This window comes from Meriones unguiculatus, chromosome 8 (genome assembly GCF_030254825.1).
Source record: "Meriones unguiculatus strain TT.TT164.6M chromosome 8, Bangor_MerUng_6.1, whole genome shotgun sequence".
In the NCBI taxonomy this organism is placed as follows: domain Eukaryota; kingdom Metazoa; phylum Chordata; class Mammalia; order Rodentia; family Muridae; genus Meriones; species Meriones unguiculatus.
The window spans coordinates 52,537,444-52,564,999 of record NC_083356.1 but is presented as its reverse complement, the minus strand read 5'-3'; the positions used below and the strand labels follow the sequence as shown (position 1 = coordinate 52,564,999).

At 37.0% G+C, this 27,556-nt stretch overlaps 1 protein-coding gene and 1 non-coding gene across 2 annotated transcripts in view; both read right to left on the bottom strand.

Annotated features, from left to right (window-relative positions):
- Positions 1–27,556, bottom strand: part of Csmd3 (CUB and Sushi multiple domains 3) — a 1,323,831-nt gene that overhangs the window by 581,422 nt on the left and 714,853 nt on the right. The window lies entirely within an intron of this gene.
- LOC132656171 (U6 spliceosomal RNA) lies at positions 26,771–26,877 on the bottom strand. Its single transcript, XR_009594094.1, has one exon. It is a non-coding gene; the product is annotated as a U6 spliceosomal RNA (small nuclear RNA).

The window sequence follows — 27,556 nt, the reverse complement described above, 5'->3', positions numbered from 1 at the left end:
ACAATTTTATGTTCCCACCATCAATGGAGGAGGGTTCCCCTTTCTCCATCACCCCTCCAGCATGTGTCATCCCTTCAGTTTTTGATATTAGCCAACCTGATGGATGTGAGGTGGAATTCCAAAGTCATTTTGATTTGCATTTCCCAGATGATTAAAGATGTTGAGCATTTCTTTAAGTGTTTCTCTGCCATTCGATATTGCTCTGCTAAGAATTCTCTGTTTATCTCTCTACCCCATTTTTATTGGATTACTTGGTTTGCTGTTGTTGTTTAACTACTTGAGTTCTTTATTCATTCTAGATATTAGCCCTCTGTCAGAAGTAGGGTTTGTGAAGAACTTTTCTCAGTTTGTAGGTTGTCATTTTGTTCTGTTGACAGTGTCCCTTGCTTTACAGAAGCTTTTCAATTTCATGAAGTTCCCTTTATTGATTGTCGATCTTAGAACCTATGCTGTTGGTGTTCTGTTCAGGAAGTTGTTTCCTATGCCAATGCATTCAAGGCTCTTCCCCACTTTTTTTTTCTAACAGATTTAGTGTGTCTGGTTTTATGTTGAGGTATTTTATATATTTGGAATTCACTTTTGTTCCCAGCGATAAGTAATGATCTATTTGCATTTTCCTACATGTAGATATCCAGTTAGACCAGCACCGTTTGTTAAAGATGCTATCTTTTTTCCATTATATTGTTTTGACTTCTTTGTTAAAATTCAAGTGTCCATGGGTATGTGGATTTGTTTCTGAGACTTCATTTTAATTCCATTGATCCACCATTTTGTTTCTGTTCTAGTACCATGTCGTTTTTATTACTGTTGCTCTGTAGTACAGCTTGAAATCAGAGATGGAGATACCTCCAGAAGATCTGTTATTGTACAGAATTGTTTTAGCTGTGTTTTTTGTTTTTCCATATGAAATTGAGAACTGTTCTTTCAAGGTCTGTAAATAATTTGTTGGCCTAGGTAGAGCAATAAGACAACTAAAGGAGATCAAGGGGATACAAATCAGAAAGGAAGAGGTCAAAGTGTCACCAGTAGCAGATGATATGATAGTATACATAAGTGACCTCAAAAATTCTGCCAGAGAATTCCTTCAGCTGATAAACACCTTCAGCAAAGTGGCTGGATACAAAATTAACTCAAAAAACTCTGAAGCCCTCCTGGATACAAAAGACAAATGGGCTGAGAAAGAAATTAGGAAAACAACACCCTTTACAATAGCCACTAATACCATAAAGTACCTTGGGGTGACACTAACCAAGCAAGTGCAAGACCTGCATAAAAAAATCTTCAAGACTCTGAAGAAAGAAATTGAAGAAGATATCAGAAGATGGAAAGATCTCCCACGCTCATGGATCGGTAGGATTTACATAATGGAAATGGCTATCCTACCTAAAACAATCTACAGATTTAATGCCATTCCCATTAAAATCTCCTGTGTTCCTTTTAGAACCATCTTTGGCTTTGCAGACTTATCAACAGAGAGGCAAGTGATTACACACAGAAATTTAAAAACCCATGATGATGCTTCTCCATAAACTCCTCCAGTGACTTTGAAATTATGTGTTAAAATCACTCCTAAAGTTATATGGTCTGAGCTTGGCAAGGTGGTGTTCACCCTTAATTCCAATTCCTGTGAAGCAGAGGGTGTTTTCTGTGGGCTCAAGGTAAGCTTTGTCTGCATAATGAATACCAGGTTCAATGAGAGCTACAAAGTGAGTTTTTATCTCAAATAAGAAGTAAAGAATAGAGATGTCATCGAATTATACCTGCCTAGGCAACCATTAATTTTCTTTAGCATGTAGGATCAGAACTTTAAGAGGTTTCCCTGGTCCTTGTTGGCATATTTGAGCATAAGTAAATGAACCCAAGAATAAGAGAGCTTGGAGAGGACATGGGAGGAATTAGGATGGGAGAGAGGGGATGGGAATGATATGAATGCAGTATTCATGTATGTACACACATATATATGAGAATTTGTTTTCTTTTAAACAAAAAACTTAAATAGAAAGCAGAATTCTTTCCTCTTCTGAGGGCCCCCTTTACCTGTTTGCTACCTGTGAGCTCATCTACTACCTTTCTTTACTAGACACTGTTAAAAACATGAAGCACTTATCATTAATGTGTGAAAGTGCTGTTGTGATATCCACATTTTATGAAACTGGAGAGGTACTTTCTTCTACTAATACCATCATCAATTTAAAATAAGAGCGATACACATGGTATGTACTCACTTATAAGTAGATATTAGCCATAAAGTACAGGATAACCGTGGTATAATCCACAGACCCAAAAAAGCCAAAAGGGGTTCAAGGGAGGATGCATGAATTCCACTCAGAAGAGTAAATACAATAGACATTTGAAGTAGATGAAGGGAGAGAAATGGGTGGAGATCAGGTGTGGTGAGAGTAGGGGGTGTATGGGGCAGGGAGACTGGGACAGAGAGCTGAAATCAATATTGGGGTATCTCTGGGACAGGGGAGCGATCCTGGAGTCTATTAAGATGGCTCCAGCTGACACTCTTAGCAGCAGGGCGCATGAGCCTATAGTTGCCACCTCCTCTTGCCAAGTTGAACTTATTCAGGGAAGCAGATGACAACCCACCCCTAAAACCTTCCACTCAAAATTTGTCCTGCCTACAAGCAGCACAAGCATAAAAATGGAGAAGAGTTTGACGGAATGGCAACCAATGACTGGTCCAACTTGAGACTCACCCCTTGGGAGAAAGCCAACCCCTGTCACTATTAATGATGCTTTTCTAAGATTGAAGACAGGAGCCTGGCACAACTTTCTTCTGATAGGCTCCATCTAGTAGCCTATTGAAACAAATGCAGAAAACCAGAGCTAAGCAACCACCGGAGCTTCGGGAGTTTTGTGGAAGCGGGGGAGGAACGAAGGGGAAGGCTGAGGGGTCAAGGACTTCACAAGATGATCTACAGAGTAAAGTAACCTCAGCCCATGCTGGCTAACAGACTGATCCACCAACCAAAAAGCATGCAGGGGCTGGAACTAGACTCCTACACTTAAGAAACAGATGTACACCATGGTCATCATGTGGGAGTAGGGGCTGTCTCTGCCTCTGCTGCCTGCTTCAGGATCCCTTTCAACCCTAGCTGGGCTGCCTTATCTGGCTGCAGAGGGACAGAATGCACTTAGTCCTGCTGCAACTTGATATGCCCGGGTAGGTTGGTACCCAATGGCGCCTCCTTTCTCTGAGAAGAAGGTGAGAGTGGAATGGGGTGGGGGGAGGGAAGAGGAGTGTGAGTGTGAGGAGGAAGGGGGCTGGGATCAGCCAGTAAAGTGATTTAATAAATACATACATGAAAAAAATAAGATTAAATATTACAGAAAATTCAGAAAATATTTAGTTATGATGTTCATAAGTTTTTATGGGTTTGATATTTGCAATCTAGAAATATTTGACCAATATCACCAATGGGGTTATCTCAGATTTTACCCGTTAGATAAAATTTCATTTAGTAATATATTTTGGCAGCATTATAAAGGAATCCTCATTTGAGTTTTTCCAAGTAAATAAGTGTCATTTCCTTTGGCTAGAGTAAGAATGAAATCATAATTGCATTGTACTTTCACATAATACAGTGAATGAATCTTTTTTAAACACAATGTATTTTTAAATGTTTATATGTACATTCTTATATATTTAATTGTATATGTTGTTTTTTATGTAATTATGAGGTGCTTTTCTGAGGCTTTGACAAGAAATATTATCAAATTAGGACAAAATAAGGAAAATGTGACCTCAAAACACGAATATAAATCCAATACATAATTATACTATATATTATTTTTGTTTGTGATTAAAAACTACTATAAGTGAAAATGAAATTCAGTTTTTACCAAAAGCAAGTACTACATTGATAAAAAAGTGAAGTAGACAGTTTTATTAAGAAAAACTAATACAGAAGCAGTTGTAGTGCCTATAATACTAAAAATATTATGAAAATAAAAAGCAGTCTCTACTTTTCAACATTCTTCAGATACAAAACTAAAAATGAATAAAACCTTTAGATCTTTCAATTAAGTTTTTTCTATGACTCCAACATTGATTTCCCTCTCAGTCTTATGCTGACATTTCATTATCAGCTGCTGGATAGCTCAATGGGTAAAGGTGCTTGCTGCTGCATGGTCCGGACCTAGGTCTCTGACACATATGAAACTAATGAGCAGCTCCCTAAATACAGGTGTTTAAGACTCCAACAAAAATTTTCAGCCTTTCTCATGTTATTTACTATCTAGAAACACAATACCAAGAGATTTTCTTTCCTACAAAAATAGCTCCTGATTGATAATGCTGTATTGCATGTTACTTTTTGTTTCATAGTGAGTATGATTTTGTATTTCTGTAAGGTCCATTAATTTTATTTAGATATTCATTTATTTAATTTAGTAGTTTTATATATAGAGAGATACCTAACAGATTACTTACAAATATGGATCAACATATTTATAAAAGGGACAATTTTACTATCATTTTCTTCTCTTCTTCCAAAGAACAAAATGCAATATTTCATGTTATATTTATAGAATTTCTTTAAATATAATCATAATTTGCTTGGGCATTGTAATTGCTGGATAAATACATTGCAAGGGAAACAATATTCCATCTCCCTCTTTCTACCAGACATGTAACAAACAGAAAATGGAAACTTATTATTTTCACTGGTTTTGGCAAGTCAGACTTAGTCAATGGTTTTCCTTTGTAATGAACATAATGTAGTCTGAAATGTTATAAAACCTAAATCAATATGAATGGCAATTGTGAGTACTGGCCAGAATATACAGCTTACTGATGCACTCAGATTTCCTTTTAAACCTGGAAAAGGACCATGGGAATTGAATAGTAGCCTAAATCAGAAAACTTTCTTAAATATATCAGCTTTCACATAAAGCTTCTAAATTTATCTATTGTATTAACATAACAGACAAAGAAAACTGAAAATAGGTCTGTGCATCTTGGAGATTAGTACTGGATTCTATTCATTATTAATGTTTGAGTGAAAGCACTTGACCTTGTAGATTAGTTTTGGGGCCACAGCTAAACAAAGCAGAAAATATAGAACACTCTGACATAATTTCTGAGAGGCTATGCATGCAACCTCCTCATTGGTAACACCCTGTGTGATGGTGGCATATTTCTTATCATCAGTCAGCCTAGACAGATGTATTGCATCATTCTCAATCAAAATTCAGACTTTATGCAGGAGTGTCCTCTTGCTGCTTACATCCTACATGTTTTCATAAGTATATAGTGGTATATATATGCAGCAACTTTGCATCATTCTGAATAGTTTTAACTGCTGTGATACTCTTTGCTATTATCTCCCATTGCTTCATCCTTCCTAACTCCTCCTCATCTATCAGTAATTTTGCCCGACAAAGACATGTGGCAAGAAAATCATTCCAAAGTAACAATTTTAAGGATAAACTGAAAGTTGAAAAAATATATCCAATTAATATAACATGGCTTAGTTCCCAAGAACTTATATCATCTTTGTGTTAATTATGTAAGGTCAGGAGTATGGCTAAAGGCAGTTTTCCATGAGGATATGAGCTTCCAAAGTGTTTCTAAATCAGTTCAGACACCGTCCTTTTGGGACAAAATAAGCTCTCCTCATACCCCTTAGTGGCTAGCTGTTTGACCTTCTCCCCTGGATGGGGAAGCAGAGGCCACAGAGGAGGACAATGCAGCCAATTCTGATGAGACCGGGTAAGCTAGGGTCAGTTGGAAGGGGAGGAGGACCTCTCCTATCCGTGGACTTGGAGAGGGGCATAAGAGAAAATGAGGGAGAGAGGGTAGGATTGGGAGGGGAGGAGAGAGGGGACTAAAGTTGGGATACAAAGTGAATAAGCTGTAATGAATATAAAAAATAAAAATGTAATAAAAAACAAATAAAAAACCAAATAATGAGAATGAAATGATTTGTTTCCAATGCTCTTCACTCTAAGCTTCGTGCTGTGCTCCATCCTAACATACATCCATGTTGGACTAAACACAAAGCAGGTGTCCAAGGAAAGATGTGAGCCTTTACTGTTTTTACCCACAGTTCAGAAAAGATTGTTGGTAGAATTTTGATTATTTCTTTTTGTTAATTTATCTCAACCAAAGCCCACTGGAATCCAAAAAAAAAAAAAAACAAAAACAAGTAAATAAAAGTCGATCAGTAGTTCTGGCTCTGAGATAGGTATCATAGAGTAGAAATCATGCTACATGTAGCGTTTTCAGGTTAGTGCTTTCAGTTGTAAAACTTGGCTTGTTCCCTTCACATTTTCTCTGGATGGATAGGATTTATTTTTACTGCCAAGTCTACCCTAGTTCACTTATATACATTCACTAACTATAAAAAATCTTGATTGCCTTCAAGTTTTGGCAATTGCAACTACTACAGAGTTTCATGTGGACATAGTTTTCAGTTTATTTAAGCAGAAATCAAAAGGAATGACTGCTTGACTTTGTGGTGATACTGTTTAGATCTGTCAGAAACTGCCAGATTGTCATTGAAAGTGAATGCACCATTTTGTACTCCTTCAGCAATAAATCGATGCTTCTTTTGCTTCCCATCACTGCCAATATCTGTGCGGTTACTGCCTTGAATTTTAGCTATCCTAAAACAAGTGTCAATGATATGACTTTATTTTAACGTGCAATTCTCCAATGACAGATGTGAGGTGAGGTGGGACATCATTTTCATGCTTACTTTTCATCAGTGTATCTCTTCCAAGATGTCTACTCAAATTTGTTATCCACAGTTTAATCCTTTTCTTTTTCCTTCTTATTATTTGGTTTTGGTGCTTCTGTAATTTGGATAACACTAATTATCAGATGTGCTAATAACAGTTAATCTTTTTTACTCTGACTATATCTGTAGAGAAGCGGTTTTGAATTTTAATGAAGTTTCACGTCACTAAATTTTATGTACCTTCCATGGTTTTGTTGTATCTAAAAAGTTCTATTCATGTCAAAGTTTAAGAAGGTTAACACTACCAAGATTTTCTTCAGTGCTACTCAGACACATGAAATTTATTTGAATGAGTTTTTATTTTGAAAGGACATGAAAGTGAAGAGATAAGGAGGTGAGGCACTCTAAAGGAGGTGGAGGGAGGTAAAAGTCGATGGATGGAATCAGTGTGCTATCTACAAATACATAAATATTTCAATGAAAGAAACATATTGTTAAGAGAAGAGCTTTGACATATTTCGTGAGATATCTGTAGGTGTCTCCATGGAGATGCTGTGATTGCTTGCATATTACACCACGGAGCTCCACATACATGTGCAAATTCTTGGCATGCTTTCATCGCAGTTTCCACTTGTTTTATGTTTCCTTGCATTACATATTAATTACATCAAAAAGACAGAAGCAAACGTTCCATTATACAAATATGACAAATATTTTAAATGACTAATATATTTGGAATTAATTAAACTATGTAAATTGAACATTTTTTTTCTTTCTTTTTTTTATTTTTTTTATTTTTATCAGTTACACTTTATTAACTCTGTATCCCAGCCGTGTCTCGATCCCTCACTCCCTCCCAGTCCCTCCCTCCCTCCCTCATCTGCACCGTGCCCCTTTCCAAGTCCACTGATGGGGGGGACCTCCTCCCCATTCATCTGATCCTGTTTTATCAGGTATCTTCAGGACTGGCTGCAAAGCCCTCTGTGGCCTAACAGGACTGCTCCTCCCTTCGGGGGTGGGGAGACCAAAGAGCCAGTCATTGAGTTCCTGTTAGAAATAGTCCTTGTTCCCCTAACTTTGGGAAACCAATTGGTTACTGAGCTACCACAGGCTACATTTTTATGAGCTACAAAATGTTTTTTTTTCCAAAGAGGGATAATCTTTAGGGCTTGTTAAGATATTAAATCCTTTCACAAATTTTCACAGTAGTCCCCAATATAAAACGATTGCTATTATCACTGTATCAGTCAGCAGTGTGAGGTGTCAACAGCTAAGTTTATATTTTAAAGATTTCCAGAATATAAGCTGCGGTGATTCATTTAATACATGCTTGATTCATAATCCATAATATCTATACCTTTGTGTTTATTTTGCAAAGTACTCTGCTGCTCAACATTTCTATTCTATCAAAATATTTGTTTTATTTTTTCTTTCTTTAAAAAACCTTTATATCTTTATTGATGCTTCAATCAACCATGTGCTATTGTTGAAACAATACAAAAAAATAAGATGCTGTGGGTGTTATAGGTTTACATTCTGTAAACATGAATAACAAGACAATAAAGAGATAAACAATCACACTTAATTGTATTCTTTGCTAAATAAATGATTCAAGTTGAAATGTTGTGAATGATTGAATGAGAATGTCCCCATTGGCTCATATATTTTAATAATTGTTTCCCAGTTGGTGAAACTATTTTTAGAGTTTTAGGAGTTATAGTCTTGTTGGAGGAAGCATGTCACCGGGGGCCAAAAGAATTACACTGTTCCTAGTGTGTCTCTATGACTCCTATTTGTAGATCAAGATGTATATACTCAGACTTTCCAACTCTAATATTTTTGCCTGGCCATATTGGACTCTAAATCTCTGAAAACACAAGCCAAAACAAAAACTTCCTTTTATAAGTTGTCTTGGTAATGTTATATTATCACAACAAAAGTAACTAAGATGAATCCTATGAAAGCTCTCTATGCTTTTGATCAATCTAATGTATCTGTCTTTTCCTATAATATATTTTTATTTATTTATTTTATTAATTATTTTTTATATTTATCACAGTTTATTTACTTTGTGTCCCAGCTGTAACCCCCTCCCTCATTCCCTCCTAATCCTACCCTCCCTCCCTAATTTCCTTACTGCTCCTCTCTAAGTCCACTGATAGGGAAAATCCTCCTCCCTTTCCATCTGATCCTAGCTTATCAGGTCTCTTCAGGACTGGCTATGATGTCCTCCTCTGTGGCCTAGCAAGGCTGCTCCTCCCTTGGGGGGGGAGGTCAAAGAGCCAGCTATTGAGTTCATGTCAGAGACAGTCCCTGTTCCCCTAACTAGGGAACCCACTTGGATACTGAGCTGTGATGAGCTACATAGGGGTAGGAGTTCTAGGTTATATCCAAACATGTTCCTTCGTTGGAGAAACAGTCTCAGAAAAGATCCCTGGGGCCAGATATATTTGATCCTAGTGGAGCTCCTGTCCTCTCCAGGTCATACTCACTCCCCTTCTTTCATATGATTCCCTGCACTCTGCCCAAGGTTTAGTTATGAGTCTCAGGGTCTGTTTTGATACACTGCTAAGTATAGTCTTTCAGGGGCCCTCTGTGGTAGGCTCCTGTCCTGTTACTTGTTTTCTCCTATTTCCAGGGTCCATTCCATTTGTCTTTCTAAGTGAAGATTGATTATCTTACCCCGGTCCTCTTTCTTGTTTATCTTCTTTAGGTGTACAGATCTCAAGTGACAACACATGCCATAGAGACTGTGGAGAACTTTGAACCCTTCCCCATTGCTGGTGGGAATGTAAATTTGTACAACCACTATGAAAATCAATCTGGTGCTTTCTCAGACAATTAGGAATAGTGCTTCCCCAAGATCCAGCTATACCACTTCTAAGCATATACCCAAAATTTACTCAAGTACACAACAAACATTTGCTCAACCATGTTTGTAGCAGCTTTATTTGTAATAGCCAGAACCTGGAAACAAACCAGATGTCCCTCAACAGAGGAATAGATACAGAAATTGTGGTACATTTACACAATGGAATACTACTCAGCAATTAAAAACAAGGAAATCATGAACTTTGCAGGCAAATGGTGGGAACTAGAAAAGATCATCCTGAGTAAGGTATCCCAGAAGCAGAAAGATACACATGCTATATACTCACTTATAAGTGAATACTAGACCTATAAGACAGGATAAACATATTAAAATATATTTCTTATTTATACTATAATTTTGTTTTTCCCCCTTGTTTAGAGGAAGTCCTTTTATTTTACTCAATCCCTGATCCTTTTTATTTTCCAGATATATTTCTTGCTCTATTCTATGTCTTTTTTACCCCAGGTAAGTACAATTCCCATCTCATTTGATTTTAATTTTACAAAACATTTCTTCGAGTATTTGATATCAATATTATTAGCTGTTTAGTCCAAATTTTTCATTAATGTATGGGTTAGCTAGGTTATTGCTTATAAAAGACTCAATCCCTTTCCAATTTTCATTGATACAATCCACTTTGGTTGAGGCTTCAAAATGTCACTTAATTAGATCAATGGATTTTAAAGGAGACAATACATTTAGGGTTTTAAAAATGTGATAATTATTTAAAAGTCTTTTATATGTGTGTACATATATTTTACTTTTAACTTCTTCATTCTTAACTCCTTTTATAGTCTGTAAAGTTCATTTCTTTCTAAAACTTATTCCACTGTCTTATCCTCAACTCTGTCTTCCTTCTTCCAGACACCATAAGTTGTTGAACAAAAATCCAATCCCCATGTAATTTAAGACTTACAATTTATGTTTGGTTAGTGGGTTCCCAGACACTCTTCCAAAATGTAAGCTATTGCCATTGATCTTTACTCATTGCTAAAACACCACCCACTTTAATCACAGGACAAGGAAAAGTCAAGCAATTATGAACCTGGAAACATCATCCCTAATAGCTATAGGAGTTTTATGCATATGACCAAGAAGGGTAGTGATGAGCAGTCTTATCCAGCTGTGAACCCTGAGAACTAAATAATGACTAACCTTACCACATTATTAGAATTTGTGATGGTTCCATGAGATGGAACTAATGCCTGGTCCCATTAAATGTGTTAAAACATCTTGAATTGTGGTATCATAGGACCCAGGTGAAACATAATACTATTACTAAGCTAAATGGACATAGTGATAAACTGTCACCTAAGTTCCTAGCTTCATAATTATAGCTCAGTATACCTTTCTACCTTCATCAGAAAGGCTTTTTTTTTTTTGGCATTTGTTAGAAATTAGTATAGCGAACCCAGAAACAGAAATTGTGGAAAGAATAGAAACTTTGGACTGCTCAGTTCTAAACGGGACATCTATCACACCTCTTCTCCATGAGGCTCAGGAATCATAACGAAGAAAATACAAGAAGCCGTTAATAGATATCTGCAGTGTATTTTTACACATAAACTTATAGTAGGAGTTACTTCTTGCACAATTCTTGCATGAGATCAAGGTAACCAAAATCCCAGCATGGACGGGATAGACGCACCATTGCTAGCTGAAGAAGTGCTGGAAACCTATGACTTCTGGGAAAGGAAAGTTTCTAAAAGCTGGCAGTCTCTGAAGGCCTGCTTGTGCTCCAGCAGTTGGTCCTATACCCATCTTCATACAGAGATCTCTAAATGTATTCAGTTTTCTACTTTTAAGGGTACATGAACTTTAGAGAAAAAAAAATCAGTGGTTGAAGGAATGAATTGAGTGGAAAAAGAATGAATTTGATCAAAACATTTTATGTGTAAATAAATTCTCAAATAATAAGAAGTTACTTGGTTAAATTTTTATTCTAAGCATTCTACCATTTGCTTAAAAACAAACAAAACTTCTATTAGGTCCAAATATACAAATGTTTAAATGTCTATGGATCTAAACAACCTTTGGATACTAGTCCATCTTCTCCAAAACTATAGACCTCTGACACAACTACTGAAACTACTAAGGTCTGCTAGAGTTAGTATTCCCTCTAATAATGCTACACAAAAAGAATAAAACACCCAATCTGCTTAATTTTTGAACAAAGGTTGGCTTTATTCCAGAATTTTGTATTAAAATTATTAAGAATTATTTCTTGTTTTAGACAAGTAAAAATAGTGTTGATACTATGTTCATTTAAACGAAGATAACCCAGAGCTCTTGCATAATAACTCAAAGTCATGCTCTATGAAGGATAAGGAATAATAAATGGTAGTATATTCTGTATTTCTTCTGCTTCATTGATACATCTTTATGATTTAAAATGTGTTCACCATTTAAAAGTGTAATAAATAATTATCAAAATGGTATTACCTTTTGTTGAAATTTGTGATATCTGTACATTTTTTGACAAAGATCTGTGTTTTAGTTACCAAATATACCCAGCATACAGAAAGACAACGTGTGAACAGAGGAGTATGTTGGAAAGTGACTCACGGAAGAGCCTATGGTTGGTTTCTCACTGACTGAGGCATTATTCAAATATGAGAAAAATTAGTCAGCATGTTTGCACCTCCGTTTTCTCATTTTTAAAGAAATGAGTATTTTTTTTCACAAAACTATCTTAAAAAATGCCTTCGAGATTCTATAAATTTTGTTTTGATTATTTCAATATATACTTGTGTTTTTTTTCTAGCTCAAACTACAAATCAGACGTAGTTGAGGGCTGGAGGATTGATAATTCTCTTCATAGGTGGATTTGACACCTTTTAATCTTGACAGAATTAGAAATGTCCTCTTCAGAAAATCACAATATATGCTTTCCCATTTCCTTAGCTTTACTCACTCCACATTGTTTCCTCTTTTGCTTTTCTGCAGTGTGTCCTAGAATTTTATCAGCTCTTCCTCTAGGATGTGTCATTTTGTTCACATACTCATAACACTGCCCTATTCTTGTCTCCATGACAACTCACATCTTCTGCCACGCTCACTACTCCAGGAAGCTTTTCCTTGACACTTGTATTAAGTGCCTTGTTATAGTTCCTAAAAAGTACATTCTGTTTTCCTTCTTATCACTTACACTAAAATGGCTAAGTACTCTCTATTCCCTTCACAATACCTGGCATATAGTCAAACACTCAGTGGGCACTATAAACTTGACAGAAAATACACCTTTAATTCCAGGGGTGAGAAACAAAGTTAGTTCTTACAACAGGTTAAGATAAACAAAATGTATTTCAGAGAAGTAGTTTTTTTTCAAGGAACTTGAAATATTAAATATAAAATAGAGAAAAAAAATGAACCTTTAAGTCAAAAAAAGAACAGAAAGAATTTAAAAAATATAGCTTGCTCAAACGTAAAGATCTTCATAAGCCATGTTTAAAAGCAAACCCTCTTTATTCCAAGAGGCAGGCTGAAAGGTTATAAATCCCTCAATATACTACATGTTTTATAATTGCATACAGGCAAGAGGAAGCATTTTTAAACACTGTAGGAGTGCAACAATCCATATGAAATTGATGCAAACAGAAGAGAATATAAAGATGATACAAAAGAGAAAACCCAGAGGAGTGTGAGAGGTCAGTGCTCACAAACCATAAGCTGAACATCATCAGATTTGGAATACATTCTGGAAGATTTATCACAGAATATGTGCAAAGGCTATCTTGTTAATGGTGTTTCATTTTACTTCAGTGAATAAACACTGACTGAAATAATCATGGACAGCATAATGAGTATATTAATAATTAAGAAGTTAAATCAGAAAAGAAATGTTAGAACTTAAAGGTAAGCCAGAGAGCTTAGGTCAATATTGTTAAAGATGTGGAAGCTGACCTCGCAACAAATCTTAGAGCAGCCAAGCAAACAGAACAGCACAGAGGAAAGGGCATTTTATATAAATTAATCTGGAGTCAAATGTTATTTTATAAGCATAAAATATGTCACATTAATGTTAATATTGCATATACAAATAAGAATTTATTTTTAATAAATTATAATTTTCATTTTTGTATATTACAAACTTGTACTTTTATTGTTGGCAGAAGGTTCTTCTAAAAGAATGTGAAGGGATCATCTAATATGCTCTTAAATATGCTTTTTTGTCGAGTTCCATTTGATTGATTATATAACATTTGATCAAACAGAAAATATTTGGAATGTTGAAACCCTTATAGTTGAAAACATGATATGGCTTACATCATTAAATTTTATAATTTGATTTATATTTTGAGAAAAGTTACAAATGAGTGAGACTGAGAGAATTATTCATTTTGAATAAAATCTTACAACATATTTATTATTAATTCATGATATGTATTTGACATTAATGTACAGAGGAAGACAATGCAGCCAGTCCTGATGAGACCCGATAGGCTAGGGTCTGAGGACCTCCCCTATCAGTGGACTTGGAGAGGAGTACGGGAGGAGACGAGGGAGAGAGGGTGGGATAGAGAGGGAATGAGGGATGGGGCTGCAACTGGGATACAATGTGAATAAACTGTAATTAATATAAAAAATTGAAATTAAAGAAGTTAAGAGTTAACTTTTAAGAGTAATTCTACATTAATGCCATTAAGGTTTTACTTTAATCTCATTGAAATCTTTTTGTGGTTACAGATTGCGATATTTATTTGAGTTTTAATTTGAATATGGTGGGTACTGTAATTCTCATGATATACAACAAAAGTCTATTTTGAGGTACTACATAAAAGACAAATAAGAATATCAAAAATTAAGTCTTTCACTAGATATCAATACTTTTCTGTAATATGAATATTGTTGGGGCTTGGCTTGTATTTTGATACTAATTACTGGTCCTCAAGATCATGTTACCGCCTGGATATAGCTATCCTTGTGTAAACCTCTGTAAGACATTATACCTGATTGCTTGATTAAAAGCCTAAACCCTGGGCAGGTCAGAACGGGGTAGGTGTGGCTCAGGTTCCTGACTTTGGGTTCAAGAGAATCACAGGAAACAGAGAAATGGGAAGAGAGGCAGGAGGATACTACAATGGGTTAGTGTTGAGTAGGAATCACATGGGCTGTGAGGAAGTACTCCAATAAAGGTGTGGATGGAGAAAACACCAAGATGAAAAATATAAGAAAGTATCTTGGGATTATGGGTGGAAGGTAGCCAAGACAGGAATTGTTAAGGCAGATGGCATTAGATGGTGGCCTGGAAATGGATGGTGATGATATTGAGACAGCATAGGTGAAATGCTACCCAGCCCAAGGCAAATAAGGCAATTATAAAATTTACCAGGTATCTGTGTCTTATTAATTGTGGTAGTGGGTTAAATAATATTGTCATGATAATCCTAGAGCAAATAATAAACATTATATATCCTAATACCCATTTTTATTTACTACAACAGAATATTTAATAAACAAATTTTTATTATAGCGTTAATCAGAAATACAATGAGGCTCAATTTAGAAATGATGCACATTTAGGAGATGCACAGTTCTTTAGGAGAAAGAAGAATGAACTAAAGGGTGAGAAATATAAAAAGTTCAAAAGTTAAAATAAATCGCACATGCCAGAGAAAGCCCCTGCTTTCCTTACTAGGTACCCCACTTGGAGATTGAGTCTATGGGCTACATTTGAGCCTGGGTTTTAGGTCCTCTCCATGCATTGTCCTTGGTTGGAGTATCATTCTCTTCAGGGCCCCAGGGCTCAATTTGGCTCTATTGGTCTCCTTGTGGAGCTCCTGTCTCCTTCAGATCTTTCTATCACTCCCTTCTTTCATAAGATTCCCTGCATCTTATCAGTGGATTAGGGAAGGGCATAAGGGGAGAAAAGGGAGGGAGGATGGGATTGGGAGGAGAAGAGGGAGGGGGCCGCAGCCAGGATACAAATTGAATAAGTTGTAATAAATGATAATAATAAAAAGTTTAAAAAATAAATAATACCTACAGAAAAGAGGATACTTCTAGTTACAAGAAGAATCAATTCTTAGAAAGCCTTAAATTCTGCATTTTGACAAATTCACCTCGATATAGAAATAATCAACTAATTTAATACATTTTTACTTTGTTTGACCAGACAATTTTTTTCTTCCAGATACATTCTTATTTGAGATGATACTTTAGTGTTCTTTAGTTACAATGGGTAAGTGGAAATCCACATATTACAAATTGACCATAATATTCTGATTACCATGATAAACCCAGTTTCATCTCAGTTTTAATAGACAATGTAAAACAAATTAGATTTTCACTTCTTAGTTTGTTGGTCTAGGTACATTTTTCACAGATGATCACTAGTACATATGTGACAGTTCTATTTTTACTAAAGTCAACATAATCAGAAGAATATAATCCTTTGTAGACAACAACTACATGCACATGTAATTTTTTTTCCTTTTTAATTGTTAAAGTTGTTTAAAAAGTTCTCATGCTTGAACTTTGTGTTAATTTTTTTTTTTTTTTCAGAAAAGCTGTATCCTTCTTATAGTACGGTAAACATAGTGTAGGGATTGAAATGCTCATGAATACTATTGAGTCACTTATGTATGCTATAAACAACAAATACTCATGTTTAAAATTTGAGCACAGGGGTCTTTCCTGAGACTGATACTCCAACCAAGGACCATGCATGGAGATAACCTAAGACCCCTGCACAGAGGTAGCCCATGGCAGTTCAGTATCCAAGTGAGTTCCATTGTAATAGGAACAGGGACTGTCTCTGACATATACTGATTGGCCTGCTCTTTGATTACCTCCCCCTGAGGGGGAAGCAGCATTACCAGGCCACAGAAAAGGACAATGCAGCCACTCCTGATGAGACCTAAGTGACTAGGATCAGAAGGAAGAAAAAGAAGACCTCTCCTATCAGTGGACTTGGGGAGGGGCATGCGTGCAAAGGGGGGAGGAATGGAGGGATTGGGAAGAGAGGAACCACTGGGGGGATACAAAGTGAATAAAGTGTAATTAATAATGAATTAAAAAATAAAATTAGATATTAAAGCCAGGTATGATAGCACATGCGTGTAGTCCCAGTGCTTGTGGAGGCAGAGGCAGATAGATCTCTGTGAGTTCAAGGCCAATCTTATCTACAAAGCAAGTCCAAGACAGCCAAAGATATACAGAGAAATCCTGTCTCTAAAAACTAAAGAAAACAAAAAAATTTCAGTCAGGAATGTTGACTGGCATAGCGCTTGTGAAAGTTTCAATGCCCTAACAAAAAGATTTAAAAGAAAAAAGAACTAAATTGTTTTTTTTTTCCTTTTTTTTCTTTGCTTTTTATTAGTTACATTTTATTAACTCTATCCCTCTCCCTCATTCCCTCCCAAAACCTCTCTCCCTCCCTCATCTCCTCCCTGTTCATTGCCAAGTCCACTGATTGGGGAGGATCTCCTCCCCTTTCATCTGACCTTGTTTTATCAGGTATCTTCAGCACTGGCTGCAAAGTCCTCCTCTGTGGCCTAGCAGGACTGCTTCTCCCTTGGCGGGGCGGTGGGGAGGTCAAAGAACCAGCCATTGAGTTCCTGTCAGAAATAGTCCCTGTTCCCTTATGGGAAACCAATTGGTTACTGAGCTACCACGGGCTTCATCCGAGCAGAGCTTCTAGGTTATATCCATACATGGTCCTTGGTGGAGTGTCAGTCTCAGAAAAGACCCCTGTGTCCAGATATATTTGGTCCTTCTGGAACTCCTATCCTCTCCACATCATACAAACTCCCCCTTCTTTCATATGGTTCCCTGCACTCTGCCGAAGGTTTGATTATGAGTCTTAATATCTGCTCTGATACACTGCTAGGTAGATTCTTTCAGGGCCCTCTGTGGTAGGCTCCTGTCCTGTTACTTGTTTACTCCTAAGTCCACTGCACATCCCATTGGTCTTTCTAAGTGAGGATTGATTATCTTCCCCAGGTCCTCTTTCTTGTTTATTTTCTTTAGGTGTATAGATTTCATTATGTTTATCATATCTTGTAGGACTATATGAGTGAGTATATACCATGTATGTCTTTATCCTGGGATACCTCACTCAGAATGATCTTTTCTAGATCCCACCATTTGCCTGCAAATTTCATGATTTCCTTGTTTTTGATTGTTGAGTAGTATTCCATTGTGTAAAAATACCACAATTTCTGTATCCATTCCTCCATTGAGGGACATCTGGGTTGTTTCCAGGTTCTGGATATTACAAATAAAGCTTCTGCAAACATGGTTGAGCAAATGTCCTTGTTGTGTACTTGAGCAAATTTTGGGTATATGCTTAGGAGTGGTATAGCTGGATCTTGAGGAAGCACTATTCCTAATTGTCTTAGAAAGCGCCAGATTGACTTCCAAAGTGGTTGTACCAGTTTACATTCCCACCAGCAATGGAGGAGGGTCCCCCTTTCTCCACAACCTCTCCAGCATGCGTTTTCACTTGACTTATTCATCTTAGCCATTCTGATGGGTGTAAGGTGAAATCTCAGGGTCGTTTTGATTTGCATCTCCCTGATGGCTAAGGATGTTGAGAATCTCTTTAAGTGTTTCTCTGCCAGTCTATATTCCTCTCCAGAAAATTATCTGTTTAGCTCCATACCCCATTTTTTTATTTGGGGTACTTGATTTATTCCTTTTTAACTTCTTTAGTTCTTTATATATGCTGGATATCAGCCCTCTGTCAAATATAGGGTTGGTGAAGATACTTTCCCAGTCCATAGGTTGTTGTCTGATGACAGTGTCTTTTGCTTTACAGAAGCTTTTCAGTTTCATGACGTCCCATTTATTGATTGTTGCTCTTAAAGCCTGTGCTGTTGGTGTTCTGTTCAGGAAGCTGTCTCCTGTGCCAATGAGGTCTAGGCTCTTCCCCACTTTTTCTTCTAACCAATTTAGAGTATCTGGTTTTATGTTGAGGTCTTTGATACTACTCAGAATCAAAAACGAGGAAATCATGAAATTTGCAGGCAAATGGTGGCATCTAGAAAAGATCATTCTGAGTGAGGTATCCCAAGAGCAGAAAGACACACTCGGTATATACTCACTTATATAGACCTATAAGATAGGATAAACATACTAAAATATGTGCACCTAAGGAAGATAAACAAGAAAGAGGACCCGGGGTAAGATGATAAATCCTCACTTAGAAAGACAAATGGGATGTGCAGTGGACTTAGGAGAAAACAAGTAACAGAACAAAAGCCTACCGCAGAGGGCCTCTGAAAGACAAAGCAGATACTAAGACTTATAACCAAACCTTCAGCAGAGTGCAGGGAATCATATGAAAGAAGGGGAGTTAGTATGACTTGGAAAGGATAGGACTTCCAGAAGGACAAATTATATCTGGGCACAGGGGTCTTTTCTGAGACTGACACTCCACCAAGGACCACGTATGGATATAACCTAGAACCTCTGCTCGGATGAAGCCTGTGGTAGTTCAGTAACCTATTGGTTTCCCATAGTAAGTGGAACAGGGATTGTTTTTGACAGGAACTCAATGGCAGGCTCTTTGATCTCCCCATCCCCCAAGGGAAGAGCAGTCCTGCTAGGCCACAGAGGAGGACTTTGCAGCCAGTGCTGAAGATACCTGATAAAACAAGGTCAGATGAAAGGGGAGGAGGTCCTCCCCAATCAGTGGACTTGGTAAGGGGCAGGGAGGAGATGAGGGAGGGAGAGAGGTTTTGGGAGGGAATGAGGGATACAGCTGGGATACAGAGTTAATAAAATTTAACTAATAATAAAAATATAAAATAAAAAAAAGAAAAGAGGCTGAACACCAATATTCACCCCTCTCTCTACTTGACTGAGGTGGTTGGTAACTTCTGCTCATTACAGCATGATGTCCTTACCATCCTGGATTAAGCTTTGGATTGTAAACTGAAAAAAACTTTTCTTTTCCTAAAGTTGTTACCATAATAAATTTTGTTGTGATAATAAAACAAGCGACTAATGTGCCATCTGTAAGTTGCCTTTTCTTTTACTCACAGTTTCTTTTAATGACCACATACTTTTTAATTTTTTGTTTGTTATTATTATTTATTACAATTTATAAACTTTGTATCTCAGCTGTAGCCCAGGCCCTCATCTCCTCCTGGTCATACACTTCCTCCTTCTTCCCCCCTATGTCCCTCCACTATGTCCACTGTTAGGGGAGGTCGTCCTCCCCTGCCAATTGATGCAAGTCAATTAGGTCTCATCAGTATTGTTTAGATCCTCTTTCTCTGTGGCCTAGTTAGGTTGCCTCATCAAGGGGAAGGGATCAAAGAGCAGGCAACCTAGTTCATGCCAGAGGCAGACCTTGCTGAGCTTACTAGGGCACCCACATAGAGACTGAGCTGCCCATGGGCTACATCTCAGAAGGAGGTCTAGGTCATCTCCATGAATGGTCCTTGGTTGATTTATCAGTCTCTGCAGGACCCCGTGAGCCCAGAATTTTGGCTCTGTTGGTTTCCTTGTAGAACTCCTGTCCTCTCCATGTCTTTCTATCTCCTCCTTCTTCCATAACATTCTCTGAAGTCTGCCCAAAGTTTGGCTGTGAGTCTCAGCATCTGCTTCGACCCCCTGCTGGGTAGAGTAGTTTTTTTTTCAGAGCCCTACTGTGGAAGGCTCCTGTACCGTTCTCTGTTTTTTACTTCTGATGTCTATCTTGTTTGCATCTGAATGAGGTTTCAGCCTCATCCCTAGGATCCTCCTTGTTGTTTAGCTTCTTTAGGACTATAGACTTTAGTATGTTTATCTTATATCATATGGATAATACCCACTTACAAGTGAGTATATACCATGTATGTCTTTCTACTTCTGGCTTATCTCTCCCAGGATGATTATTTCCACTTCCATCCATTTGCCTGAAAATTTAATCATTTCCTTGTTTAAATTGCAGAGTAGTATTCCATTGTGTAAATATACTACAATTTCTGTAGCCATTCTTCTATTGAGGGACATGTAGGTGGGCAACATCCAGCTATACCACTCCTGAGTATATATCAGAAAGATGCTCAGCCATACAACAAAGACATTTGCTCAACTATGGTCATAGCAGCTTTATTCACCATAGCCAGAACTGAGAAATGACCATTTGTTTTTAACTTGTATATAGCCAGGCTTTTCTACCACCAAGTAAAATGTCCCATCTATAACCTTAGAAAAGACATTTTCTTTCATTCATAATATATATTAAAAGCCCAGATCCTGGTGTGATGACTGTATCAAAGGTAATTGGGATTATTTCAGTGCAACTGTACAGGGACATGAATAATTGGGAGGGATGAGAGTCACCACAAGCTGAGTAGGTAAGGATGTAAGCTGGAAGCAATGTAAAACTCTTCCTCAAAGTACTGCTACTATATTGTCTCTGCCATGGCAGGCTGTATGCTACCTGACTGAGGATGGTTGTGAACATCTGCTTCAAACTTTTTCCACTACAAGGTCAATGCCACGATGGACTCTACTCTTGCATTGCAAGGTAAAGTAAAAATGAACTTTTTTTCCCTGAAGTTGGTTGTATAGATATTTTGTTGCACTGATAAGACAGGTAAATAATGCATGATTTGTAATATCTATTTTATTTTCCTCACATTGTCTATTAATGACCATATACTTTTAACATATATGTAGTCATATTAGCCAACTTTTATCTTGTATAATATCATCTGCTTCAAAGACTATAACAAATTGTCATATTACGAGGGAGTTAACAACAGAAGTTCATTTTACCCTGTTCATTATTTTTGTTTTCTGAGATGAGAGAATGAAATGAGAGCCATACCAAAGCACTGTGAATACATAGTGCTGATTACAGAGAGAGTATTTCTACCAGGAAGCTTCTGGACTTCCTACACTCTGACTTCTGTGAGCCTTGAAAGATTCAGCTCCCAGCCTCCCTCTGCTAACCTAGGCCACTCTTCTGCGACTTAGACTTACTGATGAACAAGCTCATCCTTTCTAGCTCTTTCTGAACTCTGGCTGGCTGATTCAACTCAACTGTTCTGGCTCACATTCCTCTCCAAGCTGACTGATTCCAATTGGATTCTCCTCCTTGTCACTGAATTGCTCTGCTTATAATAACGGCCTCTGAACTCCACAGACTGAACTGAACTGATTTCACTTACTGAATGGAACTGTATGAACCCAACTGAACTCACCTGCCCTGCACTGAACTGACCTCAACTCTCTCTCTCCCTGCACTGCTCTTAAAAAGCCTCTCTTTCCTGACTGTTTTCATGAGGGTTCGGCATATCCTCTTTCTGACTCATTCTGTCAAGCCTTTCTCTGATTTGTTACTTTGCCCCTCTATTAGACATCTTGGTATTGAAGGTGTGTATGAAGGCATGTCTTTTTATTAGCCATATCATAGCATAATCCAGGGTGTATTTGCAATCTAGCCAGATCAGTAGACACAGAAGTTATTTAGATGTGATCCCAGTCATGTTGCTGGATTGAAATTCCTCTACAGTCTATATATTAGAAAAACTTGGTTTAGGGTACCATCATAGTCAGACTCTGCTAGGGCTTTTCTGGATTTTCAGTGGTTGTTTTTTTTTTCCCTGTTCTTATTTGAGAACACACATTTCCCCTAATGTTTCTTTTAACCTCTTCATAAGACCGCTAACACCCCTTATTTATTTCAGCATGTAGGACTCTGAAAGTTGTTTGCAGCTATTATTATATAATACCAACTGCTCTATAATCCTTCAGAGAAAGTTTATGCTAATGAATAACGTTGGCTATAGTAATTTCATTGTGTGCTTTAATTAATCCTTTTGTATAGATTCTTTTCCTTTTCTATAGATCAATGTAAAGAAATCGGAGGTAAAGTACAGCAATTAGAAAGAAAACCACTCACCCAAAAGAACAATAGCATAACTAAGCTCATCTAAAACTTACTGCTTCTCCCAACCACCTTCTCCAAATATATTATATTACAGGTTATGTTTTTTATGGAGTGGATAAAATATTAATTCCATAACATATCATAAACTGACTTTTGCATAACCTGTGAGAAAGCACATTTTGATTATTATGTATGAAGAGCATTTGACTACTTAGATCTTTCAGGACCATTAAAAATAATGTACTTATTCATTGGATTTATTAGCTTCTTTTTTTGCAACTCAAGTGATTATATATAATTAAGTAAAATTGTAGGTTATTAGCCATAAAAACTTTACAGAAGAAAATTAATAGAATATGCACATTTGTTTCTATTAGTCTATCTGATTGGAGTGATAACCAAGAAACTTGGCCTTAGCATTCTAATTAATTATGTAAGAAAAGTAATTAGTGCTACTTTCAAAACATTTCAATCAATCTCATGCTTAAGGACAGACTTAATGATGCCATAACTTAAATCAGTGGAATTAAATCACAGGTGCTAAGATTAATAAAGTTATTTGACCAAAATGGCTGGCTTGATACTGCTAGTAGAAGGGGATTGAGGAATTCTTGTATTTTCTTTCCTCTTTCACAACTGAGATTTTATTGGCTGAGGAACAGATTACATGGACATTTAAACTCTTTTTAAAAATATATTAATATTTTATTACAGTTTATTCACTTTGTATTCCAGCTGTAGCCTTCTCCCTCTTCTCCTCCCAATCCCATCTTTCTTCCCTCTTCTCCTCCTATGCCTCTCCCCCAGTCCACTGATAGGAGGTCCTCCTCCCTTTCCATCTGACCCTAGCCTATCAGGTCTCATCAGAAATGGCTGCATTGTTTTCCTCTGTGGCCTGGTAAGACTGCCCCCTTCACCTCAGGGGGAGATGATTAAAGAGTCAGTCAGTCACTGAGTTCATGTCAGAAACAGCCCCTGCTCTCCTTACTAGGGAACCTACTTGGAGACTGAACTGTCATGGACTACATCTGAGCAGGGGATTTAGGTTACCTCCATGCATTTCTCTTTTTTTAATAGTTCTTATTTTTTTGTATTAATTACAGGTTATTTACTTTGTATCCCAGCTGTATCCCTTTCTTCTTTCCGTCCCAACCCCACCCTCCCTCCCTCCTCTCCTCCCTGCCTCTCTCTAAGTCCACTGATAGGGAAGGTCCTTCAGGGCCTCTGAAAGACTCTACCTAGAAGTGTATCAAAGCAGATGCTGAGACTCATAATCTCCAAGCACTTCAGCTCTTAACACAAGTACTCAAACTCTGAAGTAACACATTGTCTTCACGTACCCAAATGAAGAGTCATATATTGTGTTCCCTTGTTCAAATAAAGAGTCATGTGTTTTCTCTTTTTAAAGTTATTCCAGTGATATTTCAGCCTCATTTTTAAGTGTAAATTATTTTGTAAAAGGTAAAATCACCTGCTGGTTGTTTATTTTTGTCACAACCAGAAAATAGTAGGATACTGAATCAGGAGAAGCTGTTTCAGGGTTCACCGTAATATTCTGTGTAGGAGGCTAGTTTAATTTTCTACAATACAAAGCATGCTAAATGTCAATTTTGAGCCTTCATCACGCATTTGTGTCCGGAATATTTTCAGTTATATCTAATCTCGTGTTTCTAGTAGAACCACTCCCTGGTCCTCCCCTTGTCAGAAATGTAACATCTCTGGTCATGGCAGTTCATTTTCCTAACAATTGTGATAATGTGCTGTGAAAGATGGATATTTGAATATGAACTCTATGTGGCATAAAACTGTGATAACTGTGGAACTGATGATTATGAGTTCTTGTATCTGTTCTTAAAACAACAAAATGTCAGGGTCTTCTGTTTGATTCCATTGATCCACCAGTCTGTTTCTATGCTTGTACCATGAAGTTTTTATTACTGTTGCTCTATAGTACAGCTTGAGATCAGGGATGGAGATAACTCTTGAAGATCTTTTACTGTAGAAAATTGTTTTCTTGTCATTCCATATGAAGGTGAGAATTTTCTTTCAAGGTCTGTAAAGAATTGTCTTGATAATTTGATGGGAATTGCATTGAATCTGTAGATTGCTTTTGGTAAGATGGCCATTTTTACTATATTAATCCTGCCAAGCCATGAGCATGGGAGATCTTTCCATCTTCTGATATCTTCTTCTAATTCTTTCTTTAGAGACTGGAAATTCTTTTCATACAAGTCTTTGACTTGCTTGGTTAGGTTCACACCAAGGTACTTCATGTTCTTTGTGGCTATTGTGAAGGGTGTTGTTTCCCTAATTTCTTTCTCAGCCCTTTTGTCTTTTGTATACAGGAGGACTACTGATTTTTTTTTTTGAGTTAATTTTGGACCCAGAGAAGAGCATGTCTGATTGCATGCGGGTTGATGCCCCAGGTCCCACCTCTGAGAAAAAGGTATCGGATGGGTCTGATGCTCTTTGGGTGGATGACACCTAAATGAACATCTGTACAAAGTCCCAATTTATTTCTAATATCAGAGATCAGACCTCTACTCTTGCCTGATGCGTCTAAAACAAAAAGGGGGAACTGTAGAGAGCTGCGGAATGCTATGCCTTAAAGATGGAGCTGGTTTCCGCCTTCCACCTTCCCGATGGTGAGTGCTCTCTGTCACGAACAATTCCACATTTGGCTAAGGCTGAGGATCTGGCTTGCTTCCATGTATGTGGACCTATCTGCATTGCCCACGTGGCACGCCTGGGTTGGCTACCCAGAGGCTATTTAAGCTGTGGGCTGGCTTTCCCCAGGGTCCAAGGATTGTTCAAGGTTCCTGAATAAACTGCATTGAAAAAAAAAAATGTATTCACAACAGACAAAAAAAAAAAAAAAAATTGTATCCAGCCACTTTGCTGAAGGTGTTAATCAGCTGTAGGAGTTCCCTGGTAGAATTTTTGGGGTCACTCGGGTATACTATCATATAATCTGCAAATAGTGATACTTTGACTTCTTCCTTTCCAATTTGTATCCCCTTGATCTCCTTCAATTGTCTTATTGCTCTAGCAAGGACTTCAAGAACAATTTTGAAAAGATATGAAGAGAGTGGGCAGCCTTGCCTTGTCCCTGATTGGGACATGATTTAAGTTTCTCTCCATTGAGTTTGATATTAGCTATAGGCTTGCTGTATATTGCCTTTACTATGTTTAGATATGTGCCTTGTATCCCTGATCTCTCCAAGACTTTAAACATGAATGGATGTTGGATTTTGTCAAATGCTTTTTCAGCATCTAAGGAGATGATCATGTGGTTTTTCTCCTTCAGTTTGTTTATGTGGTGGATCACATTGATGGATTTCCATATACTGAACCACCCTTGCATGCTTGGGATGAAGCCTACTTGGTTGTAGTGGATGATATTTTTGATGTGTTCTTGGATTCAGTTTTCAAGTATTTTGTTGAATATTTTTCCATCAATGTTCATAAGGGAGATTGGCCTGAAATTCTCTTTCTTTGTTGGGTCTTTGTGAGGTTTAGGTACCAAGGTGACTCTGGCTTCATAGAATGAGTTTGTTAATGTTCCTTCTGTTTCTATTTTGTGGAATAATTTGAAGAGAATTGGAGTTAGCTCTTCTTTGAAGGTCTGGTAGAATTCTGTGCTGAAACCATCTGGCCCTGGGCTTTTTTTTTTTGCATGGGAGACTTTTGATGATAGCTTCTCTTTCCTTAGGGGATATAGGACTATTTATTTGGTTTACCTGGTGTTGATTCAGCTTTGGGATGCAGAATCAGTCAAGAAAATTGTCCATTTCATTTAGATTTTCAAATTTTGTGGCATATAGACTTTGGAAGTAAGACTTAATTATTGTTTGGATTTCTTCAGTGTCTATGGTTATGTTCCCCTTTTGTTTCTGATTTTGTTGATTTGGATAGTTTCTCTCTGCTTTTTAGTTAGATTGGCTAAGGGTTTGTCTATCTTGTTGATTTTCTCAAAGAACCAGTTCTTGGTTTCACTGATTGTTTGAATTGTTTTATTTGTTTCTAGTTGATTGATTTCAGCCCTGAGTTTGATTATTTCCAGCTGTCTACTCCTCTTTGATGTGTCTGCTTCTTTTTTTTCCTAGGGCTTTTAAGTGAGCCATTAAGTTGCTTGCATGAGATGTTTTGAATTTCTTCTTGAAGGCACTTAGTGTTATGAACTTTCCTCTTAGCACTGCTTTCATTGTGTCCCATAAGTTTGGGTATGTTGTGCCTTCATTTTCATTAAATTCTAGGAAGACTTTAATTTCTTTCTTTATTTCTTCTCTGACCCAGCTGTCATTTAGTAACAAGTTGTTCAGTTTCCATGTGTGTGTAGGCCTTTTGCTATTTTTGTCATTGAGGTCCAGCTTTAAAAATATGGAACACTTCATGATTTTGCATGTCATCCTTGCGCAGGGGCCATGCTAATCTTCTCTGTATGGTTCCAGTTTTAGTATATGTGCTGCAGAAGGGAGAACCTACCTCATTTTTTAAAAATTAATTGCAACAGAAACAAACTAACTGTATCATAGATAAGAACTTTACAATCTAATTTGAATGGAAATCAAAAGTTTCCTTCAAGAAGAGCTAAATTTAGGAGTTTAAGTTATCTCTGTAATACTTTATGTTTCTTTGCTATTGACAGTTTCTTCTTTGTTATTGACATAGTAATAAAAGCTGACCCTTTCTAGCACAGAGTGAAATGACCCTGAGTATTCACAACCTGGAAAAGACCTTTTCTTTCATCCTAAATCTATATCAATTGCCCTGATCCTGGTCTGATATTTGTATCAATGGGAATTTGGATTAATTCAGCCCAACTATAGAGCCATGAAGAATAGGGAGAGATGAGGGTCATCAGAACCCAATGTAGTTCAGTCAACAGAACAATGAGAAAGGGTTTCTGCTGAGCAAGGAAGAACCAAGCAAGGAGAGAAGAAATTTATCCTTTGGGAATAACATACACTTCTAAACTGTTAATAAAAAAAAGCTTCATCATTGTTTTAAAAATGATTTGTTAATAGATTTAAAAACCTATATTAAAAACTACTCTCTGAAAAATATTTTTACAAAACATATTTTCATTAATACAGCAAGATATCTGAAGATACATTCAGAATGAAATAAGTAAAATATTTACATTTTAATAGTAATATT